The sequence below is a fragment of the Protopterus annectens genome, chromosome 7.part0 (assembly GCF_019279795.1).
Source record: "Protopterus annectens isolate FY-2018-M chromosome 7.part0, PAN1.0, whole genome shotgun sequence".
Taxonomy (NCBI): Eukaryota; Metazoa; Chordata; order Ceratodontiformes; family Protopteridae; genus Protopterus; species Protopterus annectens.
In genome coordinates this window covers 261,911,084-261,927,948 of record NC_056739.1, presented here as the reverse complement: position 1 = coordinate 261,927,948, position 16,865 = coordinate 261,911,084, and positions in this window count along the sequence as shown.

The window sequence follows — 16,865 nt, the reverse complement described above, 5'->3', positions numbered from 1 at the left end:
GGGAAATAGGAAAGAGGGGCTAGGAGAATGGATAAGGGAAGAAGAGCTGAGGAAATGCCTGCAGGAGTCTCAGTCCACAAAACCTCAAACACATCCACTGCCAGAAATTGTTATAGTGGAGGACTCTGATGTTGAGGGAGTAGGGGCCTGTGTTGGTATGGTGGTTGACACCAACTGGGAGGACACATCTTCCACATGCTGAAGAGAGGCTTTATTTCAACTGGCTGAATTCTCCTGTCCGCTACTTCTACCAGTATGTTGTCTACCAAGCTCTGAAGACCTCTTTCTGTAAGGCTTGCTGGGCTGCCATGTGCCACTGTGCCTGCAAGACTAGTGAGCCCACCCCAACTTTGTGAGGACGTCTTCACAGACAGTGAGCACTCCTTAGCTTGGGTGGTAATTGCCTGGCCTGCTCCTGAGGGATTTGAGTCTGTAAAAAAATAAATATATGGCAGAGAAACAAAACAATAAAGGAGAAAGAAATGCACAATCAAAATAAGAAAAACAGAAACAAAAAATGGCAAGAAGAGGCAAAAGAGAAAATACAAAATAAATCCACAAATTATGTTTACATGCCATTTCACACAATACTGAAGTATTACAGTAACATCTTTATTGAAGTAAAACCTCTGTACGGGAAGTGCTTATGCATACATGGGAGTAGTAATCCAGGAAGTGCTCGTGTACTTGGGAAGAAGGATCTCAGTGGTGCTTATGCATACTTCGGATGAATTCATATGGCAAGTGTTTGTGACTACTTTAAGGCATAGCTTTCAAACCTCTTAGTGCAAGAAATCTGGATAAAGCCTAAAACCATGGGGGGACAAAGGCCTAAAAATAGGTCACATCTTATTGCTATTATAAGCTTAGAAAACTGCTAGAATAACAGGATTTGTGTTGGCATGCATTTTCTGAAGGATATGAAATATGAAATTCAAATGTATGTAATTATTTAGTGACTTTAATCCTCAGTGATTTGCCAGGATGCCAAAAATTTTAAGAGGAATGGACCAAAAATATAAAGCAAAGATCTGGACATTATGCGAAAATCTGGACAGTTGACAAGTATGTTTGAAGGGGAATGTGTATCTCTCATATTATGTATATACAATACACTCAATACAGTACTAAGTACTAATACAGTACTAAAAATATCCTTATTAGAAGTAATAATGTAGAAACAGAGTAATGCCATTTATATTTATATTTTTTTAACATTAGCTTGAAATGTAATGGTTTCATATGCATTTTTTTTACCTGCAAAGCTATAATTTTTTTTCCTTATGACCAATACAGAAAACAGTTGTAAAATGTATACAGAAGTTATACACAGACACATTTCTTTGTTCTTACAGTAATATAATAATTTCAAATATGTTTTATGTTTATTATACATATTATAAATTACTAAGCATTATCTTGGACATCATTTAGACTTACCAAACGATTCAACCAGCCTTTATCCTCCTGTTCGATGTTGCTGGCAATTATAACCTATTTATTCCTCAGCTGTAATTAGGAGAGAAAACTATTTTTGTGTACTTGTATTTGCACTTGTTAAATATGTGTGTACAAATTCCTGTGAAAGCAATAACTCCTTGTTTGTTATTTTCTCTTATATGTGCATATAGCTGTATGAATGTATACAATACTGTGCCAATATTCCCTGTTATTCAAGAGAAAAATAAATGTATGTAATGTATCTGAAATGTTATTTTCAAAATACTCTAGTGTGCATGAAACAGTATGTCCAGCTATAACTTATTCTCAGATACAGAAAGCAGCAATACATGGATACTTGCATTTCTTGTGTTGTACAAATTCATCTGATTTGATAGGTAATGTAATAGTAAAACATTTCTCAGTAAAGTTTGTGCTGATCATTCACTTGGCCCAGCAGCCCCTGCCCACCTCCCTTCACTCTAAATAGGGTGCGGTGCTTCAGACTTCAGCCATGTTGCACATGGAGGTAGAAATACTTTTGAACCAACCTCTGTTCAGCAACTGGTTTAGTTATATTTCTGCAGCCTACACAAAACTGGCTTCATGAAATGTAACTGTTAAGCAATAGCAATACTTTTAACATTTTCTGTAATTTTATTTTCATTATTTACACATCTATTAGCAAATACATCTTCTTGTAACCCAGCACATGATTTACAGAGGTACATACACACACTATTATTTTAACAAACATGTCACGTTTGTATATGTTATAAAGTTATGTTAATACATTACAACCATCTTTTTTTAAAAAGATGCATGCATATTTACAGACATACTCATAATTTCCTCTGCATTTCATAACAGCATTACAAATAATATTTTCAGGTACACATATCTTTCTTAGAATATACTTCCAGTTGTACCAACTTGTTAAACTATTTTTTTATGTTTAATATGACTCAATGAAATAGTGAACATTAAGAAACAAAAGTTTTTTTTTTTACTTACTATGGAACTCTGGCCTTTTCACTGATACCTGGTCTACCCTCTCAGCCAGTTGATCAGCCCTATACATCTGCAAGTCATCAAACCTGTGTCAGCACCGTTTGCTGGTGTGGGTTATACATGTCAGGGTTAGCAGGTGGTCACCCAGCTCCTGCCCAATACTAATTTTTCCATGTAGTCTGTTGTATGCACTCCTCAGTCTTTTCATGATAAGAATCATTGAGAAGGTAGAACATTATTATGGTCTCAAAGTCAGACCAGCGTGGAGTGCAGGCTCGTATCTTCACAGGTGATGCCATTTTTGAAGTACCAGAACAACAATAAGGAAAGTATGGTTGGGGTGTATTAATCAGAGTTAGTACCAATCTCTTGGGGTGTGACATCACCCTAATCAAAGCCTGATTAATAGTGGGGGCATTACAACACCTTTTGATGTTATTGGCACGTTTGGTTTAACCAAATCTGCTTTGCTTGATTCTTCTTCTTCTTTCGGCTGCTCCCGTCAGGGGTCACCACAGCGGATTATCTGTTTCCATTTCTTTATGTCCTCTGCATCTTGCTCTGTCACACCAACCACCTGCATGTCCTCTCTCCCCACATCCATAAACCTTATCTTAGGCTTTCCTCTTTTCCTGTTACCTGGCAGCTTCATCCTTAGCATCTTTTCCCAATGTACTCTGCATCCCTCCTCAGCACGTCCAAACCAACATAATCTTGCCTCTCTGGCTTTGTCTCCAAACCTTCCAACCTGGGCTGACCCTCTAATATACTTATTCCTAATCCTGTCCATCCTCGTCACACCCAGTGCAAATCTTAACATCTTTAACTCTGCCACGTCAAACTCTGACTCCTGCCTTTTTGTCAATGCCACTGTCTCCAACCCATATAACATAGCTGGTCTCACTACCCTCTTGTAAACCTTCCCTTTCACTCTTACTAGTACTCATCTGTCACAAATCACTCCCGACACTCTTCTCCACCCACTCCATCCTGCCTGTACTCTCTTCCTCGCCTCTCTTTCACACTCACCATTACTATGAACTGTTGATCCCAAGCATTTAAATTCATCCACCTTCACCACCTCTACTCCCTGCATCCTCACCATTCCTCTGTCCTCCCTCTCATTCACACACGTAATATTCTGTCTTAATCCTGCTGACCTTCATTCCTCTTCTCTCTAGAGCATATCTCCACCTCTCCAGGGTCTTCTCGACCTATTCCCTGCTCTCACTACATATCACAATGTCATCTGCGAACATCCACAGGGACTCCTGTCCGATTTCATCTGTCAACCTGTCCATCACCACTGCAAATAAGAAAGGGCTCAGAGCTGATCCTTGATGTAATTCCACTTCCACCTTGAACGCATCTGTCACTCCCACTGCAGATCTCACTGTTGTCACACTGCCCTTGTATATATCCTGTACCACTCTTACATACTTCTCTTCCACTCCTGACTTCCTCATACAATGCCACAACTCCTCTCTAGACATCCTGTCATATGCTTTTTCTAAGTCCACAAAGACACAATGCAACTCATTCTGTCCTTCTCTGTACTTCTCCATCCACACTCTCAGAGCAAACGTTGCATCTGTAGTGCTCTTTCCTGGCATGAAACCATACTGCTGATCACTAATCATCACCTCCCTTCCTAACCTAGCTTCCACTACTCTTTCCCATAATTTTATGCTGTGACTGATCAGTTTTATCCCTCTGTAGTTACTACAGCTCTCCACATTGCCCTTAATCTTAAAAATCGGTACCAAAACACTTTTTCTCCACTCCTCAGGAATCCTCTCACTTTCCAAGATTTCATTAAACAATCTGGTTAAAAGTTCCACTGCCATTTCTCCTAAACACCTCCAAGCTTCCACAGGTATGTCATCTGGACCAACAGCCTTTCCATTCTTCATCCTCTTCATAGCTATCCTTACTTCCTCCTTGCTAATCCCCTGCACTTCATGATTCACTATCCCCACATCATCCAACCTTCTCTCCCTCTCATTCTCTTCATTCATCAGCCCCTCAAAGTACTCTTTCCATCTGCTCAACACACTCTCCTCACTCGTGAGTACGTTTCCTTCATTATCCTTTATCACCCTTACCTGCTGCACATCTTTCCCAGCTCGGTCCCTCTGTCTAGCCAATCGGTACATATCCTTGTCTCACTCCTTAATGTTCAACCTTTCATACAACTCTTCATACACCTTATCCTTAGCCTTCACCACCTCTCTCTTGACCATGCACATCATCTCCTTATACTCCTGTCTTTTTTCTTCATCTCTCTGACAATCCCACTTCTTCTTCACCAACCTATTTTTCTGTATACTATCCTGTACTTCTTCATTCCACCACCAGGTCTCCTTGTCCTCCTTCCTCTGTCGAGATGACACACTAAGCACCTTTCTAGTAGTCTCTCTTACTAGCTCTGCTGTAGTTACCCAACTATTCAGTAACTCATCACTGCCACCCATTGCCTGTATTAACTCTTCTCTGAACTCCACCTCACAATCACCCTTTTTCAGTTTCCACCATTTGATCCTGGGTGCTGCCCTCACACTCCTCCTCCTCCTCTTCTTGATCACCAATGTATTTCTAAAGACCACCATTCTATGCTTCCAAGCTACACTTTCCCCCATCACCACTTTACTGTCTCCAATCTCCTTCAAACTGCCCCTCCTGCATAGGATATGATCCACCTGTGTGCATCTCCCTCCACTCTTGTATGTCACTCTATGCTCCTCCTTCTTGTTAAAATACTTATTCACCACAGCCATGTCCACCCTTTTTGCAAAATCCACTACCATCTGACCTTCTGCATTCCTTTCCTTAACACCATACTTACCCATCACTTCCTCATCCCCTCTGTTCCCTTCACCAACATACCCATTGAAATCTACTCCGATCACCACTCTCTCACCTTGGGTACAGTCATCACCACTTCATCCAACTCACTCCAAAATTTTTCTTTCTCATCCATCGCACACTCAACTTGTGGAGCATATGCACTAACAACATTTATCATTACACCATCAATTTCCAGTTTCATAAACATCACTCTATCCGACACTCTTTTCACCTCCAAAACACTCTTGGCATACTGTTCCTTCAGGATAATTCCTACCCCATTTCTCCTCCCATCCACACCATGATAGAACAATTTAATCCTGCCTCCAATACACCTGGCCTTACTTCACTTCAGCCTGGTCTCTTGCTCACACAATATATTAACCTTCCTTTTGTCCATCATATCAGCTAGCTTTCTCCCTGTACCAGTCATACTGCCAACATTCAAAGTTCCGACCCTCACTACCACACGCCTAACCTTTCTCCTCTCTTCCTGTCTTCGAGCATGCCTTCCCCCTCTTCTTCTCCTTCTCCTCCTCCATTGGCCAACAGTAACCCAATTTCTGCCAGCACCCTGTTGCCTAACAGTACTGGTGGTGGCTGTTGTTAACCCGGGCCTCAACCGATCCGGTATGTAAATCTATATTGTTTACCACATGTCTCATTTGGCAAATGTTTTATGCAGGATGCCCTTCCTGACACAATCCTCCCCATTTATCTGGGGTTGGGACCGGCACGAAGAAATGCACTGGCTTGTGCATCCCCAGTGGCTAGGATAAATTTGCTCTGCTTGATTAATATGGAAATATATTATTAATAATTGCTACTGCTCACTGGTAAATGTTATTTTTTGTACCGTAACACTAGTATGTCTCATGTAGTACCACAAAATTTTTATTTTAAGCTTTCCCTTTTTTGTGTATGTGTGGGGGTGGTGGAAATAAATGCCAATATGTGTGTTATGTTTAAGTGTTTGGAGGTTATGATTTGTTTGAGGTGCTGGTGTGTGACACAACATTGGATGGGCAATGATTACACTTCAGATTGCAGCAAACTTGACATTCAGATGACTGCATTTTGTTTAAGTACATTCTGATTTTGGTTAGTCCAGGGTCATTCGCACATTCCTGCGGCAAGCTTGGGACAGCTGGGGAAGTCCGCGGCACTTCCATGTCAGTCTGATGTGTGTCATGGGGTCTATATGACTTGGTCGGCAGTTCATATGATCGACTGTTTATTTGGTCGACAGTTCATTTGATCGACAAGCATTTGCCCCCTACCCCAATGTTGTGTGACCCTGGAGTTGATATATATAGTTAGGGGGGGTGTGGGGGGTGTGGGGGGTGTGGTGGGTGAAGCCCCCCACCTAAAATGCTTGCCGATCAAATGACCTGTCGACCAAATAAACAGTCGATCATATGAACTGTCGACCAAGTCATATAGACCCGTGTCATGTTACTATGGCCATGCATTCATGAGTGTTGAAAAAACAGAATTTGCAGATACATCTCAGGACACATTTGTGGAGTACTACGAATCATAGAGATAAATGTAAATTACCCCACTTTGGATATAACATGGGTTAATGTCCCTGAATTTGCATCTCCATATTACTTTACCAATAGCTGAGATAGGTAGCAAATGCATTAGGATACCACAGACTTATTAAAGTAGGAAAATATTTCACTTCAAAATATATATTTCATGAATGACTTATAATCATATTTAATGAATTTGCATATATGATGAGCATGTTATGATAGCAACGACTAATTGCTGGATTTGTGCCATTTGTAAGTTCAATTTTGTGGCTGTATTCCTGGACATGATTACTGATGACAGAACATGATCATTATTATAATTTACTCTTTGTGCATATATGTGTTTTAATGCAGTAACTTAATACTAAGTTCTGAAGTGCCAAGGATATCAACAGGTATGTGTGACAAAATGGAGAGTTTGGGAGTGACAGTCACAAATAAAAAAATGGCAGTATGAGTGTATGACAATGGCAGAGAGTTGGGCAAGGATGTTTTGTGACAAAACGTGACTGGATTGCATTCATAACCTGAATGAACTGCACGTAATATATTGCAATTTTACATGGCTATATTAAGATTTATGTATGTAATTATATGGTTTGTGTTAAGTAACATTTTATTTAATGTGGGTAGGAGGAAGTGTCGGCCAATGTTTTGTACTTTAAAAGTTTACATCCAAACATTATTCTCACTTTTGTCTGACTGTGGCCATCTTTTTTTTTTCACATGTAGTAATGACAGAAAATAAGGGAATAAAGTAGATAAAGGATAACTTCTGCCATGAGAAAAATTGTGTCCTCATGGCAGCACTTAAGACATATGGGGAAATTCTTTTTGGTAAAGGGGGACCCAGATAAGCTGAGGGGAAGAAGGCCTAGAATCAAGTAATTGTTGAAATTAATGCAATGGATGCCAGAAATTTAGCAGTGGCACAGTTCAAGAAAAGGGCAAATTATGTAGTAGCACATTCTAGAAGCAAGACCAGACAGAATGCAATTCCACATACCACTATGGAGGAACGGAGGTCAGAATCTTATTCCATTAACAGCAGATGAGGAATACATTCTATGCATGCATGGGGATGACCATGACACAAAAGATGGTTGAACAGGAATAATCAGAGGTGGTGTGGACACTGCTGCATCTTAATAATGTCGGCAACAGTAACACTCATCTGCTCATGAAGGCTGGTTTAAAATCAGTAACATATATCTATACAGAAACAACTAAATTCTGACAAGGATTTATTAAACACTCCCTAATTAATTATTATTAGGCAAACCTTGTACATCACGTAAACAAATTTCGGCAAAAGCAGCAAACTGAAGGAACCAAACAACTCCGAAGAACCAGCCAACAGCGTATAACGAAGAAACCAAAGTTTTAATGAAAGTAATGTGAAGCGCTTTTCGTCGCTCTTAGTAGAGCAACTTCTTCAGACACAAGTAAAATTCAAATACATCATTTATACCTAAAACGTCATTCCCTTACTTGAAGTCAATCTTGGACTTAAAGAAATATTCATTTATATCAAAGCCCCTAAATACAATAAAACTTAACTTTAAGTCCAAGATTGACTTCAAGTAAGGAAATGACGTTTTAGGTATAAATGATGTATTTTGAATTTTACTTGTGTCTGAAGAAGTTGCTCTACTAAGAGCGACGAAAAGCGCTTCACATTACTTTCATTAAAACTTTGGTTTCTTCGTTATACGCTGTTGGCTGGTTCTTTGGAGTTGTTTGGTTCCTAAACCTTGTACATCAGCAAAGAACAGAAATGAAGGTAGTTGCATGGTAAGTGCCCTACTTAGCCCTTGTAAACATCATTAATGTATGGTATTTCATTGTTAATGTTTTCCATTTTTTTTACAAGGACAGCATCAGAAACAAACAGTTCAACTATATCAATAAATTTGGATGATATCAGCAACAGAATGGGTGTTGCTGCTGCTACTGCTGCTGCTGATAAGATAGTTATATTTATGAGTTAGCCTGAGGAAAGTTGCAGGTAGTTCCCAAGTTTAATGGTAGGATCTGTCAACCCACAGGATGTTAGAACATTGCAGAAAGTGCCAGTGCAACACAAAGTCAAGCACAAGCTGACATAGCATCCAGGCTTGTACAGTAAGAGCAACCCTGCACCTTAAAAACAGCATCTCCAACCCCAGTAGAACACTTTGAGGTTGATAGCAGGCATTCAGAAGTAACAGCGTCCAAAGTGACACCTTCACAAAGGGGAGTCAGGAGCAGAAATTTCTTACAGGTACCTCAGGAAACATGTAAAGCATTGGCTGCCCAACAGGAAATGTGCTGTGACATTGTTAGCACTTACACAAGTGCCACAGAGAGCCAGCTGGAAATGGTCAGCATCCTCCAGGGTATGTGCGAGGATTCCTAGCACTACACAGAAATGGGACAGAGTAGGTATAGTCCCATAATCACATCGATCCATAATATGGTGGCACACAAATTAACAGTAACCACCTCCATTCATACACTAGTTAGGACATACCAGAGTCAAGCTTGAATTAGTTTTGCAAAGGGCAGAGGATGAGGCACTGTCCAGACACATGGGGAGGGGAGATCACATGATAATGGCAATGCTGACTAGAAAAGTAATGTAAGTAGACAAGAAGCACAACATAATTCATGCAGATCATGCCAGCATTCATCAACAGCAAGGAGAGCTTCACATTTGAGGTCATGATCATGGTTGTGCAACATTGACATATCAGTGCCAGTATGATCACCTGCATTAAGTAGGTCACAACATCAGACCAACTCACTTTACAATTCTCATGGCAGCCCATCCTCAGAATCACTTGTACCATCACCTAGCCTATCAATAGGAGATATGTATGACTCATTTAATCTTGAACTACTTTGAATCAGTTGCAAAGACACAGCTGCCTGTTAAACTGGGATGGGGGATGGGTGAACCAAGTTTGCAAATGCATGGAATTCATCCCTGTAAAACTAGTATGTGTACCATCAATGAAAGGTAGACAAAAATCAATGTTACATGGATTACAGTTCATACAGGTGGCAGTTAACTGCAAAACAAAATTTGTAATCCACAAAATTGTCAGAAATCTAGCATAAGCAAATGACACATTAAAATGAGTAACCTGCCATGTAATCCAACGCTGCTGCCACTTTACCCTCCCTACTCCACAAATGATAATGATGATAGTTTTTATGTTTTTGATGTCAGAAATCAATGTGTGTGACATCATAGCACTTATTTGATGTGCAGTACCACAGAATAATCGAAGAATAGATGGCATAATGTAAAAAGAGCAGCATAATTTTCATTAAATTTGCAATGCATCAATTCACAAAATATTTCACTGTTGACAATAATTATTATTTGTGTATAATTAAGTAGTAAAGCACATATTATTCAGCAAAGGAAATAAAAATGCAAATAATTTTATTTTATATGATGCCTTAAGACATCACTGAACAGGAGTCAGTGAGCACTCAGGTATGACTTTAAATAACAATAATATGAGTAACTTTTCTAAAACACAATAAAAAATATTTTAAGATGACAAGGAATGTCTGATGAACAGTGACAGCAGAACATGTACCACACAGCACAGTTCACAGATATCACCGCAGGCATCAATCAAACTCAGTGTATTTTTTAAAGTAGAAAGCACTAACCTGAATGTCATGGTCCATACTTATGGACTAAACGCCACCTCTTTATCTGTGCAACTGCCTGACATGCACAACGCTGGTCAACATTAGTTATAGCTGGATTGGAAGTGGGAGCTGCAGTGACAGCATGGGTGACTTATACTGGCACGTGATCATGTTATTCAGAATGCAATGTGTATAAGTATCAGGGTTGATGTTATAATTTTGGGGGCCCCCAGCAAATGCCAAGTTGGGACCCCCCTAGGCACTTTCAGTCTAAGTATCACCTTGTTACTGCCACCCCTCCTAACCAACCTTTTAGTTCATGCTGCAAACTTTTAGGAGTAGTATGCATAGACTAACCTGTAGCTACAATGCTCTTACATTACAACAGGCCTACTACCACACGGTGTTGATCCATCCATCAAAGGGACATTTACAACTACACATGCACAGGGCTGGACCTAGCTGAAATGGCACCCTAGGCACTACCCACTGTTTTAGCCCTCCCCCATATTCTCCTGTGCTCCCCTGTTTCCTGCTATTTCGGTCTCATACTATGTACATTCATTTTTTCTTCCTTTTCTCACATTTTCCTTACTCTTCAGCTTTTTCAAGATGTCATGATCTACTGTATGTTCTATTTTTTTTTCAGTTTATATAACCCTTTATCCATTGATGACTTGAACAGAAATTATGATTAAAGAGAGAAATGTTTTGCTTCTTTTCACCTTTAGCTTTGCTTGCATCCTTTCAATACACCTTTCCTAACCAAAGCAGCACAGTAATAAGCATTTAGAAAATAACTGAATTAAGCTGATGCCCCCTGAAGCTATAGGGGTTATGGATGCCCTGGGATGCATTTTAGAGCATTTCCCAAAACTTTTAGTCCAACAGTGCCTAAATGAAAATCATGAGTAAGAAAAGAATTTCAGTCTTATTTTTTTTTTCTTTCAAGGAAGACCTAAGTTGTGCCCAAGGCTTAATGTTCAAAGCTGACAAAATAGTAGCTCACAGTAAACTAACAAGATAAATTCTTGTGAGGATACACAGATCATATCCAGGAATACTGCCTACTTCTGTAACCCCCCCCCCCAAAAAAAAAAAAACAAAACAGTCACTATCTATGCATCCTACTGGCATTAGATTAGGATGAAAGCAGTCACCATAATCATCTACTTCAGGTGACTGCTGACATACATATACATAGCATGCCTCCTCACTCCTAAGCCCAACCACAAAAGCAGCCACTTGTATATGTGTTTAATATGTGATTACAAGGAAAGTGATAAAAAATAACGACAACAGTAAAGTATTCTACTTTGTTGCTTCTAGAGAGTACACTGCTCCTCACAAGCTATAGTAATTGGCTTTGTACACCTCTGATATCTGTGAAAAAAGTAAAAGAAACAGTAACCACACTGTACTCAGTTCAAACACAAGCTATAATGACCTCCTGTGCAAACCTCTAAGATGTGATCATGATAAAAATTAAAAAAATAATAATCACATAATCTCCAGCTACCCCCACCCCCCAACATAACCTGCAGCAACTCTCTGTACTCATACATCATGGCAGGGATGGTTTTAGAACTGGTGTGTTGAGAAGAGAGGCCATTATCAGCTTTATCCCAAGAGGGTCATATCACGGCCCTATTCAGGTTAAAGAGCATAATCAGAAAATAACTATTTTTTTTTATTATTATTTTTCCTCAGCCATCAGCAGCTGTTCTGGGGTCTCAATCCAATAAAGGATGATTAATGGGGCCTCGCTGTATCCATTTATACAATCTGGGGAGAGGGGTTGCTACACTCCTAGAAGATTCAAGTGTCTGAATGTTCTGTGATATATTTTATATCTTACTTTGAAAATGTAATTACTTGTTAGCTGCATTTTTTTATATATACAAAGGAAGAATAATGTATGTATCCTGGCATTATTGGGTGTGTGCACAGATAAAACTCTGTGTAATTTTTACATACTCTCACACACACACACACACACACACACACGCACACACACACACACACACACACACACACACACACACACACACACACACACACGCGCGCGCGCACATGCGCATAAGCCATAGCAATACTAGTTTTGCACTGATTTCAGTTAATAACAATACATTGTGCAACATGAGTACTGCCACACCAGTAACTACCGTTTCGCAGTCATCAAACAGCAGCAGGGTAAGTCACTTTTATTTATCTTAATGAGGAGTAACGCATACCTGTCATTGTCTATGATTTCAGATTTATTCCCAGATTTTGCATCATAATTTTGATCTGTCCTTCATAAGAAGTTTGATTTGTTGGTAAATCATTCAGGATTACAGACAATCAGCAATTCCATACATCAGAATTTTATATTTCTTATTGCCCAAAAATGTATGTTGATACAGAAGGTGTTATTCTATTAACTTTTTAAATGAATTACAGTAATATTTAAAACATGTTTCTGATTTTGAGTCTTAATTCTGCTAATATTTTTGAGATAGCTCTGAATTCTTCAGCAAAAAAAAATGGAGAATTATAGCACCTGATGTTCTGTCAGTATTTATAAAACTCCATGAAAGAGAAAACCATCTCTGAAGATTGGAAACATCTGCTCTTCTTAAAATCCAAGGTATGCACTGAGATCGGTTACTCTGAGCTGCTGATCTGTAGTGCTTACCTTGCTCATGTTCACTATCAGCTTTACCCTAACAGGGTCACATCACAACCCTGTTCAGATTAAAGAGTATAATCAGAAAATTAATACATGTTTTCTCCTCATTTTCCTCAGCCAGCAGTAGCTTTTGTGGGGCCCCAACGCAGTCAAGAATAATTAAGGGGGGATCCCTGCAGTTACATGCATTACAGGTACCTAAAGCTGTCTATGCTGTTAGTTTTAGTGGAGAGAATATCCACTAGCATGGTTTAAATAAGCCAGGGGCACTATGTCAGTGGTAAAATATTTAAGGGAATTGTGATACCTGTAACTTGATAAAACACTGTTACTATAACCAGAGATATCTTTAAATTTTAAACGAGATATAAATAAGAGTTATTGTTACCCACCTAGTTTATTAAGTATACAAGATTGCTGTACTAGCTTTTGTTGTTTTGACTAACGTTACAAAATATGAAGATAAGAGAACTTGACTAGTAACCACAGAGTGTGCTGATGCCTAAAGCCATCTATGCATCAAGTGAACTGGTAAATCAAACCTGAAAACAGGTATTAGCTTCCAAAATAAGTACACAGTTGACAGGTTGAGGAACAGTAGATCTTGGTTCAGCTGCTTCGCCAAAGATACATCATTTATGATGACATTTGCTTTCATTTTCTATGAGCCTGCAGGTCATGCTACAGTCCTCCGGGAGTTTCTATTATAAACAGTATATATGACAATATTTTTGTCCCATCGCATTTATTTTTTATTTTTATTATTATTATTATTCATTGTCAGCCAATAGTAGCATAGAGAATTAGCTTTTTCAACATTCTGCTGAGCTGTTGACAATGAAACCTGCACTGGAGTCCTCTTTCATACGTTTGTAACTCTTTCAACTATCCCTGATTTTTTTTTTTTTTGTATAGTGTAATCTATTTATTTTAACTAGGAGTGTTTTGTTTATGAAATGTATTGTTCATATGTGATGAGGAGCTTGATAATCTCAATAAAAGTCTCACTGTACCCAATTTTGACTCAAATTTTAGCTCTGATTCTGTTAAGCCCTTCTAGACCAAATGAGTTTTGGGGAAAGGTGGTGCATTACACCTAGTAAAAAATTACATCAATTAGATTTACAGAATTCTTTTACTTCAGAAAATGTATCTGAATTTACATCATACCTCTCAATTGTTCAGGTTGTCACAGAATGTCTAGATTTCTGTCTCATATTTTTAATCTGCTCCACATAAAATTTGTGGTTTTCTAACAAATCACTGAGAATTGAAGTCACTAAATAATTACATACATTTCAGTTTAAGACTTTATATTATTCAGAAGGTACAAAATAACAAAAATCCTGTTATTTCAGTAATTTTCTAAGTTTATAAGAGAAATGTTTAAAATATGTCCCTATTTCTGGGCATTTGTCCCCCCATGCTAAAAGGTTGAAAGGTATAATCCATGTACTCTTAATATGTCTCAGGTTAACAGTGCTAAGATTTTAAAAGTGTCCCTGAATTTTTTGAGATTTGCGCCAGATTGGTCGACAGCTATGTATACGTTGCTTTTAAAATTATGCTCAGGATATGCAAATATCATTTTCTCCCATTAAACTGCGAGTTTTGATCTTACAATATTAAAACAGTGTTAATATTGTTTTTTTTTAGCAGTACCTCAGCTAAACACAGGCTGTACTTAGTCAAGTAATACAAACAAACACCACCAATTTTCAATGTCTTTAATGGTACCCTGATGTTGAATAATGCAATATCAACAGATTTACTACTAATAAAAAAATCTGCTATTAAACAATGTTGCATTTTTTTATAAAAAAATTGTAACTCCAGAGCTTTTCTCCCAGAGCCCCCACTAAAAACGGGTTCTCTCAGTCAGATTACCCAAGTAAACAAAAGTAAAATAAAATAAAAAAAATAGATAAATAAATAAATAAATAAAATATACTTCACTGGCTGGCTGCTGCAGCCAATCAGGAAACTGGAACTTATTTCCCTGGCTGCTGCCTCCAATCAGGTCCCTTAACCGGACCTGACTGAGTGTAGCTTACAGGTAACAGTTAAAACAAAAAAAGGGAGAATCGCGTGGTGATGTTACACAGCTGTGTAAACATCTAAGAAGCCCTGAACAAGGAGTGGAGGAGGTGGAAATTCTGCAGCTGCTTCATGTGGAGGCCTCATATGGGGGGAGATAATATGGGGCTGCCGTGGCTGTGGATTCGGCAGGTACCTAATGTATCATGCAAGCTTGGCATTCACAGGGATAGGAAGTTCACTCATCACCAATACTCCTATGGGGTTCAGACATACCCAGTAAGACCCTAAGAGTGCCCCTCTCCACTGTAAACATATCACGGATTTCCTGGTTGTCAAACTTATAATGAACTATCCTTTCATTACAGTTTTACTTTCTTGGCTAGTGAGTGCTTTTCAGTGTAAGCAGTTTTGGCCCAACCAATACAAGCAACTCAGACCTGAATAGTAAAGCTAGCAGTAAGTGAAAACATTTTCAGTGACTATAACTCTGATAGATTTGGCATAGCTTCTTTTTATACAGCATCTATGACCAGAGTGGAAAAGTGGTAAAATTTGACTATGAATTGCAAATGGTGTAAAAATACATAAAAGGCCATCCCACATTTGTGTAAATGACCTCTATGAATTGCAGCTCGGCTGCACTCATATCCGAACATCACAGATAGCCAAAATGCATTTGTATAAATGACTATGAATACTGACCATATTCAAAATGCATGCCCAGATATAAAAATATGAGGTTTAAACTGGTTGAAAAGTAATCTTGATTCTCAAGATGACACACTCTAAGAAATAAGTTCATAATAACACTTCAGGTAGAACAGTTTTTCTAGAACATAAAGTATTGTGCTTCAATTACAGTTTTAGGGAAAAAAAACTCTTCAGCAGGAATTCTGACAAAGTAGACACACTATACTAACTGACATCAGTTAGTTATATTCTTAATGGCAGAAACAAACCACTTTGCTGCAGGTGCATGCTAAGAATTTTTGACTGAACATGAAAGACTGCAAGAAAGTCTAGGACTGAGACCTATCGAAGAGCACAGGTGCTAGCATTCTAGAGTTCACTTCTTGGGGTCTTTCACAGCTAGGCATACAATGCATTATGCATTGCATTGGAATCCCATATCTTTTCCATAACTGCTAATTAGCACTTTGCTGTGTTCTATTTATTTATTTGCTTTTGTTAAACAGGAAAGTCTGTCTGGGTACAATGTCTGGGGAGAAAAACTCAAAATATAGTAGCTGTACAACATAACGAAGCTTAAACAAGCTGGAAAGAAATGTACAAAAACAGTGAAATTCATTAAAACTAAACAAGAATGAAATGTGAATATACAAATCACAGCTTTGCAAGACAACTGCACTCCTGAAGAAATAAACATATTTTTCTGTGTCTGAATATAGCAAAGCCCCTAAGCCATGCCAGGGGCTGTCACCTGTAACACCTAAAAAAAAATGTAACCAACTCAGGTTTTACTCTCCCTCAGGGTAAAGAAGAAACAATCAACAAATGTCCTTTCATAAGCTTTGCATTATGTCAGGTATTGTTTAAATGACTTACCTATCTCTCCCACTTGAACAATGGCCTGAAGCAATTTTTATTATTTTGGTTAATATTCTGCAAAGTGATTTGCAGAGAATCATTATTTTTTTATTTCT